The sequence below is a fragment of the Callithrix jacchus genome, chromosome 4, assembly GCF_049354715.1.
Source record: "Callithrix jacchus isolate 240 chromosome 4, calJac240_pri, whole genome shotgun sequence".
NCBI lineage: Eukaryota > Metazoa > Chordata > Mammalia > Primates > Cebidae > Callithrix > Callithrix jacchus.
In genome coordinates, this window is record NC_133505.1 from 139,574,585 (window position 1) to 139,581,054 (window position 6,470).

Sequence of the window (6,470 nt, forward strand, 5' to 3'; positions counted from 1 at the left end):
TGAAACAGGCTTAACACTTAGCAAGATTTGTTTACTTCTTCTTTTTAGATGAAGATCAAATGAACAAGTTCCCACTGGATCTTATAATTGAAGGAAACAAAAAAAAAAGGAGCAATTGTGTTCTATTGCTGACCATTTCCCCCTGTACTGAGACTTGATGTCCAAAATTTTACAGTTTTGTGCCCTGGGACTGACTCATGCATAGGATGAACAGGATTTTCCCTAGGAAAGCAGCAGAATACCATGGTGCTGTAAGTGTATATTTTCATGCTTCAAGCCTTTTATAATGCGGTCGACTCTCTTCATAAGAGAAGAAAGCACCACACTCAAGATTCCTTCTAAGGTTAATGTAATAATAAAAGATGTCGGGTGTGTTTTATTTTCTTTCTAAGCACTATACAAGTTTAAATACAAGTCCTTATAAAATTATGAAAGGATGAATTCAATTGTTTACAATAGGATGGAAACTCAGCAAAGGCAGAAATTTGGAAAAAGGCAAGGAAATCCTTAATCTATGCATTCTTCCTAAACTGTCCCTCCCGTGTTTTTCAAAATCCAGCTTGTGTTTTAGGATTTTAAAACTTTATACCTAAAACTTTCCTCTCTCTTTCCCATGTTCCCTCCTACCACCTTTTTTTTTTTTTTTTTTTTTTTTTTTAATCTTTACACTGGTGAGAATTTGGCCTACAAGTCTGGGGTAGTAGTTTATGGGCACCAGTTGTTACGGTCTAATAATCTTTCCCAGGCTCTCCCTATTTGCAAGACACAGTCTAATGTGGGGTCATATGGATCATTTATAAGGAAATGCCTTTTTGTAATCCACTTGCCCTTACATATATTTTTATTTGTAATATTTACACAGCTAATTTGACCAGAGGAGAAACTGTTCTCGGAACATGAGTGATTTCTACACAGAGAACAAATTTAGTTCCAATCAAGATCTCCATGATTAGGAACGGGTGTTCAGGGTAATTTGGAATTCAGGGCAACTACCAATACAGCACACGTTTAGATTTTTAGATGTGGTGGTGAACCGTTGAAAAGAAACTGGCTGAGATTCGAGCATTATTTGAAGTGGAAAAAGAAAAATAGCTTGTCTCTGGGCTTCGTGCCATTTGCTTCCTTTAGTATCCGAAGATTTTTTTTTTTTCCTTCTGGTTTGGGGAAAAAGTGAGGCACCGTGGGCTGTAGCAGGAACCAGGAATGGTTCCTCTATAAGCAAAAAGATATCTGCCCAGTGATGTCTCAGAAAAAAATCTAGGTCTTGGAAATTATAAAGGAAGTCTTATTGCCAGGATTGGAATAAGAAGAATAGAAGAGTACCTTGTTCTCTATTCCCCAAGGATTGATATTGGTTTGTTTAAGATAGTATTAGCCGCAAGTAATAAAAACCTGACACAAACTGGCTTAACATAAAGGAAAATTATTATATTGGATCCTAGAAATCCCAGAAATAAGTCAGGCTTCAGGGGTGGTGAGTTTAGCAACACGGAGATGGCATCCTGGGCCAGTGTTCTCTATTTCTCTCATACTCTGCCTAGGGCCAGCCAGGCTATTTTTTTTTTTTTTTTTCGAGACAAAGACTTGCTCTGTCACCCAGGCTGGAGTGCAATGGTGCCATCTCTGCTCACTGCAACCTCCACCTCCTGGGTTCAAGTGATTCTTCTGTCTCAGCCTCCTGAGTAGCTGGGACTATAGGTGCACACTACCACACCCAGGTAATTTTTGTATTTTTAGTAGAGATGGGGTCTTGCCAAGTTGGCCAGGCAGGTCTCGAACTCCTGACCTCAGGTGATCCACTGCCTTGCCTCCGAAAATGCTGGGATTACAGACATGAGCCACCGAATCCAGCCCATCCAGGCTGTTTTGCCTGTGTGACAGAATAGCCAGGGGGAATCAATACTTGGAATAACCCTTCCTAGGTTATTTCCAGTGAGAAAGGAAGAGTCCCCTACCTCAAAAGGGGTAGGAAATCTTTCCCTTCAGTCTTTGAAGCATAGAGAACAGTCAGGGCAATGCCACATGCTGACTGACTCAGAGGGGTCAGGATCCACCCTGGGAGTACGGAGTGGGGGATAAGTTCGGCTCCTTTTTTATTCATTGCAATATTATAACACTATTTGTTTTCTGCCGTTTGTAGAAAACATTTGATGTGCCATAATTTAGATTTTCTTTTTCTGTTAGGTTGGTGTAAATGTAATAGTGGTTTAACAACAGGAACACATGGACACAGGGAGGGAACATCACAGACCGGGGCCTGTTGGGGAGTGGGGGTCTGGGGGAGGGATAGCATTAGAAGAAATACCTAATGTACATGAGGGGTTTGCTGTTGTACCCATAGTGTACACGTGCCATGGGTGCAGCAAACCACCACGGCATGTGTATACCTATGTATACAACTGGCACGTTCTATACATGTATCTCAGAACTTAAAGTATAATAATAATAAGTTTTTTAAAATAGTAATTGTGGTTTCAGACTGTAAATTTTAAGTCATTATAACTAGGTTTAAACAATATTATTTATCAAAACCTGACCCATTAAACCCACACATTTTTCCCAATGAGAAATAAGTTTGTTTATACCTGTAGCATAAAAGTCTGTGCTTCAGGATTTGATGAACTCTTGGAAAGCATTTTCTGCATCCTGCTGATCATGGAAGCGTTTTCCTTGAAAAAAGTTATCAAGCAGCTTGAAGAAGTGGTAGTCGCTTGGCAAGGGGTCAGGTGAAAATGGTGGATGGGGCAAAACTTTGTAACCCAATTCTCTCAACTTGTGAAACCTTGGTTGTGTGAAGGGCAGTTGGGCATTGTCATGGAGAAGAATCGGGCCCTTTCTGTGGACCCATGCCGGCTGCAGGTGTAGCAGTTTTTGGTGCATCTCATAGATTTGCTGAGCATACTTCTCAGACGGAGTGGTTTTGATGGAACTCAGAGAGCTGTAGTGGATCAGACCGGCAGCAGACCACCACAGAGTGCCCATGACCTTTTCTTGCTCTAAATTTGTCTTTGGGAGGTGCTTTGGTGCTGCTTCTCGGTCCAGCCACTGAGCTAATCACTGCCAGTTGTATAAAGTCCACTTTTCATCACACGTCACAATCCAATGGAGAAATGGTTTGTGCTGTTGTGTAGAATAAGAGATGACACTTGAAAACGATGTTTTAAAAATTTTTCACTAACTCATGAGGTACCCACTTACCAGCTTTTTCACCTTTCCAATTTGCATCAAATGCCAAACAACCGAAGAATGGTAGATGGTGAGTTATTCAGTAACTTCTCCTGTAGTTGTAAGAGGATCAGATTCGATGACTGCTTTCTATTGGTTGCTGTCAGCTTCCGATGGCCGGCCACTACGCTCCTCATCTTCTTTTTTTTTTTTTGAGACGGAGTTTAGCTTTTGTTACCCAGGTTGGAGTGCAATGGTGTGATCTCTGCTCACTGCAACCTCCCGCCTCCTGGGTTCAGGCAATTCTCCTGCCTCAGCCTCCTGAGTAGCTGGGATTACAGGCACGTGCCACCATGCCCAGCTAATTTTTTTGTATTTTTAGTAGAGACGGGGTTTCACCATGTTGACCAGGATGGTCTCAATCTCTTGACCTCGTGATCCACCCGCCTCGGCCTCCCAAAGTGCTGGGATTACAGGCTTGAGCCACCGCGCCCGGCCTCATCTTCTAGGCTCTCATGTCCTTTGCAAAATTTCCTGGACCACCACCGCATTGTACATTGGTTAGCAGTTCCTGGGCTAAATGCATTGTTGAGGTTACCGGTTGTCTCTGCTGCTTTACAACCAAGTTTGAACTCTAATAAGAGCACTGCTTGAATTTGCTTTTTGTCTAACATCATTTCCAAAGTCTAAAATAGATATAAAATAAACAGCAAGTAATAAGTCATTAGCAAAAAAAAAAAAAAAAAAATGAGGAATGTGTATCAAAATGATGTGTAACATTGTATAACATGACCACATGTATTTAAGAATGTATTCCAGTGTCAAACAGCAAATTTCAACAATGTAAAAACCACAATTACATCTGCACCAACCTAATAGGAACATAAAATGAATGCAGCAGAATCATGAGATATATAAAATTGATTCGTGGGGATCATGTGGGATTTCGATTTCCTTTTAAAGTACTGCTTTTATGGAAAAATTCATTCTAAGTTTTAACAAACCAACTTCTAATTAAGTAACTGCTTATTTCAATGTTTAGTACAGAGTCCGGCTTGGGATAGCTGATCAATAAAGACCCGTTGAAAAGATATAACTTTGGAAATAACCCCTTGGTGAACTGATAACACTTCTCTGCAATCTAATCCTTCCCTCAAGGACCTTTCAGTGGAAAATATGACATTTGTCAAAAATATTATTTATGATCAGCAGAAGAAAGTACAATACAATTCTTAATCAAATGTTATTAAGAGCACCAAACATTAAGTGTAGCCATTTAGATGAAGGGCAACCAGAGGAAAAAGACAGCAACTATTGCCAGAGTACTTGTTGTTAAGACAGTTCAAGTGAAAGTTGAATCCCCCCTCCCATGAAAGCGACAATCAAAATATTGTACTATTTTATAAAATATAACCTAATAAACTGTGAAATTGAGAAGAATTTTATGTGGTATTTAGGTTTATGTTTAAAAATATCAATCATAAATATATGTTAAATCAAACTGGTATTGTTAACATGCAGTTAAATATTTTTCTGGCCATGTCATTGCAATATGTGTTAGAATTTCATCAGCTATAATTGAAAAAAAATGATTTTTTTTAGTTTCAGGAAGCCAAATAATGGACAATAAGCTAGATGTAGCTTTAGTTCTTTATTGCACAGCAAGGCCTGGTCATGTTGGAGTGGGCCATTGCTTTTAAGTAACGAATTGAACTTAGGAAGCCTCTCTTGCATCAAAATTTTTTTCCTATTCTACTATCTCTCTGGGTGGAACTTTACTATTAGATATTTATCCCTTTGGCTCCACATATGTGTTCTTTTGAAAGGCAAGTTATTCATCTCTTAATATAAAAAATAGCTCAGATTCATTTTTCCTTCTTTACAATGAAACCTTGTCATTGAGAGGATATATTAATATAAAATCAGCGAATAACACTTGTGGACATTACATAAATCTCTGGTCGCAAAGACAGATTATAAGTGGGTTCTCTTTTAGAAGCCATAATTGAGTGGGAAGACACAGTTAAACACTGTGATCTAATGGGAAGAGTTATAGGCATAGCGATTCTGATTCCCATATTAGGTAGGAAGGAGTGAATATTTTTTGAGGATATGGAATTCTGGCATAGGAGCTATAGCAAAAAGAGGTCACTGAGCTTTGGTGAGAAGGAACTTCTAGTATAGGCCAGATGAAGAGGACGTGGATCATATTTTAATTATTTCAAAATAATTTTTATAAGTAGGAGCTTTTATAAAATAATCTCTTAAATTGAGAAACTTGTGTAACATTTGTTTTAAATTTAGAATTGATTATAGTCAATTAATAACCCTTGACAACACAATGTGTAATACAAATGTTACAAGATACTTCTAAGTATGTGGTGATGTCACTCTTGTTCTCCTCCATCTCCCAAACACATAACAGATTAAAGTGACAGACATGTACACAAATGATGGTAATAATTGTATGATTTGAAGTTACTCATGACTGACAAACTGTCACAACATTCCTTGCTTGTTTCCAAATACTCTTCCTCATGTTAGCAACAATTTCCTGTGCAAAATACCAGAGCAGTTTCTCTTAAGACTCAGTCTCCCACTCATCACCCAGATCATTTCTAAATTGTTTTCAGTATTAACTAAACCCCTAAGTCCTGATGGTAAATGTTCCTAAGTTATGTGATTGTATGCTTTGATTTTCCCGTAAATCCAGCTCGCAGCACTGTCTTCATCCATAGATCACATTTGTACGATAGTCAGCCTCTAAGATATCACTGTCCATGGCCTGAAGACCAAAGGACTTGAATGTCAAAGCACTCACAAGATTCTCAGTCCTCTTTTAAAGTAGGAATCACGTTATCATGGGACCACATGGTTTCTTAACCTTGGTACTTACTGTACATTTTGAGCCCGATAATTTTACATTGAGAGGGGCTGCCTTTAGCAGCATCCCTTGCCTCTAGCCACTAGATACCAAAGCACCTTCTGCCCTCAAGTTGTAACAACCATAAATGTTTCCAGACATTGCAAATAACCTTTAGGAAACAATATTGTCCCGAGCTGAGAACCACTGGGCTACACACCAATATCCACTCTTTAGTCATGTAATTGATATTGTTCATAGGTCAATTTTATAGAGCTGTATGGCATGAAAGGCAGGCTACACATGACGCAGTGAGAAAGAATGGACAGCCCAACAGATCAACACCCATGGCCAACGATACATCAAAACACACTTCACCAGAGATGACAGGAGGAAAGTGAAATGGGAGGTGAATGACGTGGTATGATTCAACAAATTTCTT

General features: G+C 39.0%; 1 pseudogene; it reads right to left on the reverse strand.

Annotated features, from left to right (window-relative positions):
- Positions 1-2,508: 2,508 nt before the first annotated feature.
- LOC128931898 (histone-lysine N-methyltransferase SETMAR-like) lies at positions 2,509-6,115 on the reverse strand (annotated as a pseudogene).
- Between the last annotated feature and the right edge of the window lie 355 nt (positions 6,116-6,470).